The sequence below is a fragment of the Talpa occidentalis genome, unplaced genomic scaffold (assembly GCF_014898055.3).
Source record: "Talpa occidentalis isolate TD23 unplaced genomic scaffold, MPIMG_talOcc4v2.1 talOcc4.17, whole genome shotgun sequence".
NCBI classification, from domain to species: Eukaryota; Metazoa; Chordata; class Mammalia; order Eulipotyphla; family Talpidae; genus Talpa; species Talpa occidentalis.
The window spans coordinates 20,092,687-20,102,936 of NW_023601754.1; positions in this window are offsets into that span (position 1 = coordinate 20,092,687).

Below are 10,250 nucleotides of genomic sequence, written 5' to 3' on the forward strand. Positions count from 1 at the left end.
GTTACAGCATAGGGTGAGGGGTATCTCAGGATCCCCAAACCTGCCTGCTCTAAATGTTCTGCCATCCACTGCACCAAGACAAAACATACCATAGTGTGTAAGACCTTTAATGGAAAAGAACTTTAATACAATTAGTGTGCAATAAAGAGAAGTAAAGAGTGGGTAAAATAGTTGGGCCACCCTGTTACACTTCCTCACAGAATCTCCCCCACCTCTCTTTTTGGCCCTTAGCTCAGAGGGAGGCTTTCTGCTCTTGCTGGCCTGGTTGCTGCCTAGCATCCCTTCCTCCCCAGGGCTCCCTAGACCTGGGAGGAGTGGTAGAAGGTGCCACTGCCTTAGGGTCCCAATGGGCAGAGTCTTCAGTCTACCCCATACCCTGCCCAGAGCTGAAGGGAGCACTAGGTTTGGGCATCAGCAGTCCCAGGTTGGGAGAAGGTCCTGTGGGTCTCTGCTGCAGTGAGTGGGTAAGACCCGGTGTTCTTCCCATTGGGCTCGTGGGTATAATGGGGTGAAGTGTCCTGCCAGTTCACCTCCACCTAGAACCTGTGCAAATGACTTTGCCCAGCATGCCCATCTGCAGACCCAGGCTTTCGCCCTACTCGTCCATGGCGCTGTCTCCCTTTCACACAACACCCCTGCCCAGGTGGAAATCCCAGGGCCCTGGCAGTGAAGAGAATAGCTGAAGGGCTGCAGACTCCAGCAGGGCCTGCACAAAGGTCTTCACACAAACTGCTGTGTTTTGGTCTCCCGCCAGCTATACAACAGACGCTCCTTTTTCCCAGCTCTCAGGCAAGGCAACTCACAAGGTGAAGTTGGAGAGAGGGTGGGGTCAGGCTGGAGCTGTGCTTCACCTGCAGGCAGCTCAACAACCTGCCCCTCAGTCCTGGTCACCGCCCAGCTCCTGCTGGATGCATCCCCCCACCAACCTTGCTTGGACAAGACACCAAACCTCTTTTACAGAATGAGACCTGGACTGTATCACCTCAAAGTCCCCTCTGCGCTTTGCCCTCATCTCTGCTTTGTCTTAATAGTCACAGGAAGTGGGAGAGGCAGGCTGTGGAGCTGGGGACAGAAGGAGTGGCTGGTGGGAGGCAGGGAGGGGGTGAGGTAGGAAGCTGGGAGCTGTGTGCAGGAATGCGCATGTGCAGGGGAGGGGCTCCCAAAACCAAGTCAACATGGATTTGTGTGTGTGTGTGTGTGTGTGTGTGTCTTTGCTTTATTTGGAAAACAGGTTATTTACCATTAAATATTTTCAAAAAAGAAAACTTCTCGGGCCAACTTTGAAATAATTCTCCCAGCGATTTATTTTTTAGGGATGGGAAGGATTTCTAAAATACCTCAGTCTATCAATCAGCCCATTTATTGCATTGTTTTCCCCAGGAGATCATTTAAGTTGATTTACTTTTTGTACTGCCGCAGCGACTTCCCAAAATATGCCAGTCATCCCAAACTGCAGTTTTATGCAATAAGTCTTCTGATATTCATGAATTCCATAATCACTGGGTAAACAAGTCATTCAAAATGACATTAACTCTGCTGTGTTCCCCAAAGAGTAACATTTGCATAAATCCGCCTGTCTGTCCTTTCCTCCCAAGACAGTCCTTATACAATATTCGCTCAGCTCCTCTGATTCATTTTATTTATTATTGCAGGGTGATGACAAACTCAGCTTTTGAAATGGAGTCTGTTAACGTTTTCTTGGCCTAGTCCCCTCCTAGTGAAGTTTTGCCAACAACGGCACATTTAAATGGAGAGGTGACCTCATTACCCGGACTCAGTTCACAGTCACTTCCTCCAGGAAGCCTTCCCATCACTCCATCCTCCCTTGCAGCTTCTGCTCCAGGGACCCTGGGCACCCCCTGTATCAGGCTGCCCCTCCATGGGTGTGGACCTGGGAAGCCAAGGGGCCATTAGCCTTTCCCAGCCTCAGTTTCCCACTCTGGCCAATGAGAAGGATCCACCAAGCGACAAATGCACGGCCCTCGGGATCCAGTGAGACGAACGATGGATGGGAAGTGGGCCAGCACTGTCCCTGGCTCCCACTCTGGGCTGTCGCTGGCCTGTCTGCTCTCAGTAGCCTGAGGCGGCCCCACTGTTCTCTCCTCTCTACCCCCATTCTCTCCATCCTGCAGTCTCCCACATAGAAGGTACCGAACAAACATGCCTTTAATCGAAAATAAGTGATTCATAGGAGCTCCTCTTAACAGGAATCAGTAGAGGGACAGGGCTGAAGCTCTGTTCTAAAATACAGTTTTGAAGACATTTCTCTCTGGCCCAGAAAAGCAGTCAATGGACTTGGACAGAACTTAATGGGCTGCGGGGAAGGGGATCTCTGCGCGGGAAATTGTCACCATGCTCCATGGTCCAGCGTGAAACGACAGCTTCAAAATCATGGCTTAAGAAATTCCATTTTCTTGGGCATCAACATGCACATTTTTTTTTCCCCACAAACCAAGTTTAATTTCCATCCAGGGTCACAGCCTTTGCATTTTCCACATTTTGAGCAAGCAGAGAGATGGTGAGTTATTAAACACATACTGTGTGTATTCCAGAGGAGAAAAAAGGAAAGAAAAGCCAGTTGAGAACTGCAGTCATCGCTTGGACGCCAGAAATAAAGTTTGGGGGAAAGAGGAGAAATCGCCGGCGAGAAGAAAGTCTGGAACAAAAGAAAGCTTAAACTTAAACTTACCAGACGAGAGTCAAGGGAGGAGTGGTCAGAAACGGAATGAAACCCCCAATCTCAAAAGAACTTTCAGGTGAGACCACCCGGCCAAGGGCCGGGGAAGGCCAAGGTCATTTACTGCTCCCTGCTGGCCAGATTTTGAACAGCACCAAGGCAAGCTCCAAGGCTCAGTCCCATTGGCCCCCGAAGCCCCCCCCAAATAAAGAAATGTTGGGCCTGAAATGAAGAAAACCTATTTGGGACTGGAATCTAAGAAGGGAGGGACTGAGAGGGAGGAGGAGAGGCACAATCCTCCCCAACCGCAAAGGTGGGGGAATCCTCAGTAGGAAAGAAACCAGGAGAGAGGCAACAGCAGCGGATGAGTTCAGCGGGGTGAGGCAACAGGAGCAGGAGCAAAAAAATCTGAGGAAACAGAGATGGAAACAAAAAGTGTGGAATGAACCATCTGTGGGTCAGGGGAGTGAATGAATACATTTTAAAATGAAACAGAAGCTCCAGGAACGCCCACCCCACCCCCTGTACCCCAGTCGCCAAACACAGACACACACATACACATAAAGGCCTGGAGAGTGGCAGATCTCACCCACCCACTGCACCCCAAGTACCATGTCATGAAGGCACTGGCACTAGGGAGAATCCCCTGGAATTTCTTTAAGATTTCATAACTGGGGTGGAGTGTGTGTGTGGGGGGGTGTGTGCTGATCTACCTGTTGTAGACAAAGATGGCACGAAGCCTGGCCCCTGCGGTGGGGTTTGGGACAGCCTTTCTGGGAAGGGGTTCCCTCAGCCATACTGCAGGGTACCTGGGCCCTGCCTTTAGCAGAAAGGTTCTGAGTGGCTGTCTTGGAGCTCAGGCGCAGCCAATACACTCAGGAGCCCACAGAGAAGCCATGGCTTGGCAGAAACCACAGAATCAGGACCTCAGACACAGCGCCCCCTGTAGACAAAGCAATGCAATAGCAGCAGTTTCTAAACTTCGAGATAATGGGGGGACGCCCTGGAGACCACTGCATCCAGCCACACCAGCAACCATATCAGAGTCTGTCTCCTTCACTCTGAGCCCCAACTCCATTTATGGGACATGGGTGAAGAGGACGGGGCAAGCTCTTGGGAAGGTGAGGGGAGAGATTGCGGGATGATCTGAGGTCTGAAAACAGAATGGAAAATATTCACCCTTCAGCCTATCCTGAACTAGGAAAAGAAAAATGGAGAATAAGGGGATTGCTATTGAGGTCTTTTATGTCACCCCCACTCCCACACTCCCCATTAGATCCCCCCAACCCTGTCTTGGTCAGACCAGTGGGTCTAGTGGGGTGAGGAAACTTCTGACAAAGGCAGATGACCCACCAAGCCCCCAAAATCAGAAGATGGGGAGGGGAGAACGTGGGAGGCAGGAACATGACTGATAGCACCTCACCTAGTAAGAAGAGGGTGAAGATGGAAAACGCAACCCTCTCCCAGGTGCCCCAGGCTCCCAAATACACACCATGAGGACCCCTTTCTTCTAGACCACACCCAAAAATGAATTCACAACAAATCACAGACCCAAAGGTAAGTGTTAAAATGATAAAGCTTATTGAAAATGTAAGAGTTACACTTCATGACCTTGAGTTAGGCAAAGCCTTCTTAGATAGGGCACCAAAAGCACAAGGACAAAAGAATAAAGAAATAACTTGGGGCTTCATCAAAATTAAACACCTTTGTGCTTCAAAGGATTCCATCCAGAAAGCAGAAAAGCCTCTTCCAGGGCCATCCTTCCTGGGACTGTGACCTGGCCTGACCCTCACGGGAGGAACAGGTGGAACTGATGGGGGCTGTGCAGCTCTGCTCCCCCTTCCCAGGGCCACAGGCTCCCACTGCAGATGCTGTGATATCCCCACTTTCTCCTCCTCTTACTATTTTTGAGAAATCACCCTTTGAATCAGCCATGCAATCCACCTCTTAAAAGTGCACAATCCATTGTTTTTAGTATATTGTACAGCCATTGCCACCACCAAATTCTGCAACAGATGTGTCATTCTGCTGCACCCATTAGTAGCTGCTCCCCATTTCCCCCCTCCTCTCAGACTGAGTAACTAACCTAATTTCTGTCTCTCTGATTTGCCAATTCTGGACATTTCCTATAAGGGAATCAGATAATATATGACTTAGTGAGCTTACTATTTCAAGGTTTATTCATCATACAGCCTTATCAATACTTCATTCCTTTTTATGGCTTAATAATATTCCATTGCAGGCATAGACCACATTGTTTATGCATTCATCAATTGATGGATATTTGACATCTTTCCAAAAAACAAATACTGTAGCTCTTAGAGAGTGAATTAGATCTTAGCATCATTCTGTAGTTCTGTAGGGGAAAGAAAGAACCACAAATAACCCATTGGCCATATGCATATATATATATTTCACATATATAATACAGGGCTTTCTGGAAATAACAATGAATAGCAGTGGTTAAGAACATAGAGTCTGGAGCCACACCAACTGGGTTTGAATCCTGACTCCATCACCAACACCAGCTGACCTTGGGTTATTCAACTAACTTCCCTGTTTCTTCATCTGTAAGATGGGTATAATAGTACCTTCCTCAGAAGGTAGCTGTGAAGATCCAGGGATGCTGATGAAGTGATGGGGCAGGAACTGGCATGTAGCCAACACCAGAGAGATGCTGTGGTTGTCTGAACAGATAGTGTTGCTGTGTGGGACCTAGTTCCATCTCTTATTGAATAGTGCCCTGTTCTGGAGTTCTGCCCTCCCCATTCCTAGCCATATGCCTTGAGTGGAATGGATTCTATCTTCTCTTCCAGGGTGTGCCCAACTCATGTAAATCAGTGTAGCCACATTGTTTGGTGTGTGCACACAACTCACTCAGAGCCAGAATGACCCAATTTTACACATGCTTGAGGTTCTGGGGACCTAAAGGTTTCTCTCCTCTTTGGACTTGATGGAATGAGGGTGTGATGCTTGGAGCTTGTGCAGCCATCTTGTGGCCATGAGAGTTTGGGGGAGGCAGAGGGAAGGTGCAGAGAATCTGAATTTTTTTGTTTTGATGTTTATTGAACACCTAGATTAAACCACACCTGAACTCCATCTGGATTTTCCATATAAGAGCCAGTAAGTCTCCTTCTGTTTGTTAAATGAAATCTGATTAGAGTTTCTTTTTTCCCCTTTATTATTATTATTTTTTATTTTTTTACATTGTTGTTCATTTTTAAACAACATCTGCTTCTCCCCACCCCCTCAGGTGTATCCCCATAGAATTTCCTTCCCCAATGCTCCCGTGCACCATCACCTCAGTCCCCTGTTCCCCTCCCTCCCTCCCTCTGATCCCTCTCCCTCCTCCTCCCCTGCAGGATGTCTCTGATTTATAATTGTCCATTTTTGCTTTGTTGTGTTTTGTACTGTTATTATTTTTTGCACTGATGTCTTATTAGGTTCCCCTATATTCCTGCTATAAGGGAAACTATCTGATATTTTTCTTTTTCCATCTGGCTTATTTCCCTGAGCATAATTCCTTCTAGCTCCATCCACGTTGCTGCGAATGGCATGAATTTATCTTTTTTGACTGCCGAATAATATTCCATAATAATAATAATAATATACCATATCTTCTTGATCCAGTCATCTATTTTTTGGGCATTTGGTTGTTTCCAGGTTTTACCTATTGTAAATAGTGCTGCGATAAACATAGGGGTGCAGGTTTCCTTTCGAATCAATGTTTTTGTGTTCTATGGGTAGATCCCCAGGAGTGGAATTGCTGGGTCATATGGTTTAGGGTTTCTTGTACTTAAAACCATTTCTAACTGATATTTATGGGTCTGTCCTCAAAAGTGGGAACTGGGATCTAGTGTGAGGGTAAAGTTTACTTTTGTACAATAAACCTTTGGCATTTTCCCAGGCACATCAAAGCTGCAGTTGGCCCACAGGGGCAACAGGCTTGATACTATACCACGGATTGACTGCTTCCCTTCCCTTTTCCACTTCTCTTTCCCCAACCAGTGTTTGCTGGGGTTGTCTCCCAAATAAACAGCTTCTGGGGGAGCCAAAGATCTGGGAGAACCAAGATAGACCTCAGAATCCTGTCCAAATTTGACACCCCAGGCCCCTTGTGGTTACTCGCTTCATCATGATGCCCTCTTCCTTCCTGGGATGTATCACGAGTTGAGCTTGTTTTGTTTAGTTTCCTTCTTGGCTTATCTGTGATCTACCTTCTGACCTCACCTCACCCCCCTTCACCATGTCCATGCCAGCATCTGTCTTATTTACTGCTATCTCTGCCATGCTAGAACAGCTGGTACTTGGTGAGTACTAAGAAATACCGCTCCCAGTCCCAGCCAGTACACCTCCCAACATCTAATTTGGATGCCAGGAGTGAGTGACCCCTGACTTTTGTTACTTGGGGGACTCTCCCACCTTCTTACACAACCCCAACCTCAGCCCGCTGGCTGGAGCTCCCCAATACCACAGAAGTCACAACATCACTTTCACTATCATTTATTGTTTCTCTTGGAGTTACAGGGAGTGGGGAGCCCTGAAAGCTTAGGAAGGGGAAATTGCTGAGCTTCCCAGGGATCCTATTCCAAGCTGGTCGCTGGCTGAGTACACTGGAGGCTTTTGGAATCAGCAAGATTGGCTAATTTTAGCTCAGGGTGCCCGAATTCCTTCTGAGCCATGGCCTGTGGAGTCCAGCATTCCCCAGCTTTGTTCCCTTTATAGCAAAGGTGAATTTTGAAGGTCACAGCTCATCCTCCATATATCATCCCGAGCAGACCAAGGTGCCACAGGGCCACAGGGACAATAGTCACCTTTGTTCTATCTCATTTTTAGCTCCCACAGTGTTCCTCCTGGAGGGACTCTTGGTTAGGTGTCCGATGCTGGATTGGCAAGCAAGGATGGGGGTGCAGGGTGGATGGCACCAGTTGGCTGTCCCGGCTTTGCTGTGGTTGACCGTGTGACTCATCTCATTATGTCCACTCCTGGGCCTTCAAGCCCATAGCTGAAAACGGGCGAGTTGGCCTCAGTGACTGTAAAAGTCCTTTCGTGCTTATCTGTGCAGCAGGCCCTCTTGAGCTGACCAGGGCTGACAAGGATGGGACACGCCCCTCCTTCTTACAGGTGGAGAGAGAGGACTGGCTCTGAGCTTCATGGACTAACTAATTCATTTGCTAGAAGGACATTACTGCTCCTCCTCAAAAAGGTGGTTTGGGGGCCTCCCTGGTGGCGCAAGGGACTAAGTCTCAGCCTTAGGAAGCTATCACCAGCCACTGCAGCTCGAGTTCGATCCCTGGCCAGGGAGCTACCCACATGGTGCAGCAGACCTCTCCTGTCTCTCCCACTGCTCCCCTCAGCAGTGCGTTTCCATCGATCTGCCTGTTCTGTTCCCCACTTTGTCTCTGGTGAATCCTCTCACCCTCCCCACCTCTGTCCTACACCCCAGCTCTTGCATGCATAAATTTAAATGTTAAAAAAAAAAGAGGTGGTTTGAGTGGCCTGTTCATGCCCCCATGCCCCACCTTCTAGCATGTTCCATCTGGCCTGCACGTGGGATCAGGGTTAATTCTGTTTTGTATTTGAATACCTTTGGGGGCCTTGTCAGTACTTTCCAGCTTTTCTTCTCTTCCCTTTTGCATTTTCTACCTTCCTCTCAGTGATTCCTGGGGTCACCTCCCAAATAGAGGGCTCATATCATATTAATGAAGAGCACATCACCCCCAGATATGATTTCACGAGAGGGGCACAAACAAGCCCCCGTGCAGTCTGGTCAAGAACCTCGATCTAATTATGGGGTTATACAAGATGGACAGAAAAGAAGAACAAACCCAGCTATCCCCAAGTCACTTCTGGGCTCAACTCTGGCTAGAGGGATGTTCATCCACCATTTTAAAGTCACCTCTGGGGCCCCATCTATGAAGCCACATGAAGATGAATTGAAGAAAAGAGCCATTTGCTGCCTTTTGGTGACAGGCACCACCATTAGCCTCAGAAATAAGCCCTCCTGGGACTCGCACGCCAGCGCTCAGTCAATAGGGATAAAGAAAATGCCTTGCAAACTGCTTGTCATCCCCACCTCTTCCGATGGCACGCAGGAAAGGCAGCTCTGCAAGGCCAGACTAACACAACTTGGACTACCCCACCCCCCGGGGCTTCATCAGGGAGAAAAAAATAGGACGTTTAATTAAGCCCCACATACCAGCCATCAATTCCAATTTTCCACTTCTCATTTAGTAGAGAATTTCCACTGGGCATGTAGTGAGACACCACAGAACCCGCGAAGGTTAGTGAGGGACTCCCCTAGTTATCTTTTAGTCCCGGCACCCCTTTGTTCAGCCTGGCTTGTGAAACGGAGATGCCACTGTGCAGCCCTGGGAGGGGGGATGGGGTCAAGGGGTGGGGGGAGTGATGTGGGTCCCAGGACTCTGCTTCCCTGGTGAGCTCATCCCCTTCATTCAGGGGGCTGTGGGCTGGCACTGACTGGAAGTGGGGAGGCTTTCCAGATTTTTGCACATTCTTTAAAAAAATGTTATGTGTTAATGTTGCATCTTGGGATAGAGCACTCTCCACCCACATGGCTGCCCTAAGAATGCCTCCTGGAACCCCAGCCAGAAATTCAGAGATCAGCCCAAGCCCTCCACACCCCCAGCTGGCAGAGGGAAAGGGAGTTAAGGCTACTGTGCCGCTGTGCAAAGAGCTTACCTCATGCAATGTCCTTGTGGGAAGGGCTGGGGGCACTCCCCTGAACTCTGGAGCATCTCCGGGGGATGGCAACCCGTGGCCCCATCAGCTGGGCGGGCATCCAGAGGAGTCAAGGAAAGGAGGGCTCCCCACGAAGCCAAGGCAATTTTAAGGTAGATGCAGGTTTGGAGTCCTGGCTGGGCTGGAGCCCAGAGCGCACTGAGGTCAGGGGGAGGGCTGTCCAGACACAGCGCACCCCGCGAAATAGCAGCAGCGTGAAGGAACTGCAAGTCCCCTGTGATAAAAAACGCTAACTCCCTTGCACGTAAACTCTGGGATCTGCAGGTCTCTGCCTGCCAGCCTCAGTGTTCCCCATCTGTACCCAGGACACTTTCTCCAGTGGATTCACAGCCCGTGGCAAGCAGTCCTGTGCAGCCATGTCATTCATGGGAGGGCCGTCAAGACCTCTCCCCCTCCCTGGTTTGTTCTGCTGGGGAACAAAGTTGCTGCCAGAATCTGGTGCCACCACGTATGATTAGTCATTCTGACAGGAAGACGCTTGTATCTCATCCGAACTGCTCATCTGTTCTTTGTTCGAGCAGGTCTCCCTGCTCACCCCTGACTGTGGTGACCCACACCATGGCCCTTTCACCTCACTCTTTGCTCTAGCGTCTCCTACATGTCCTCTCCATCTACCAAAATATCCCAGCTCTTCGCACAGCACCTACGGCCCACCACCTTATCAGCCCAACCCCCTTTCTGCCTGTCTCCCTCTGCATCAACCCCTCCTGCGTTTCTGCAATGCCCGTTAGGAGCCTCTCACAACTGCTCAGGAGCCGTTGCTCTTTCTCCTCAGACCGCACTGCTTTCTCTCCGATGACTTGGTCCTACA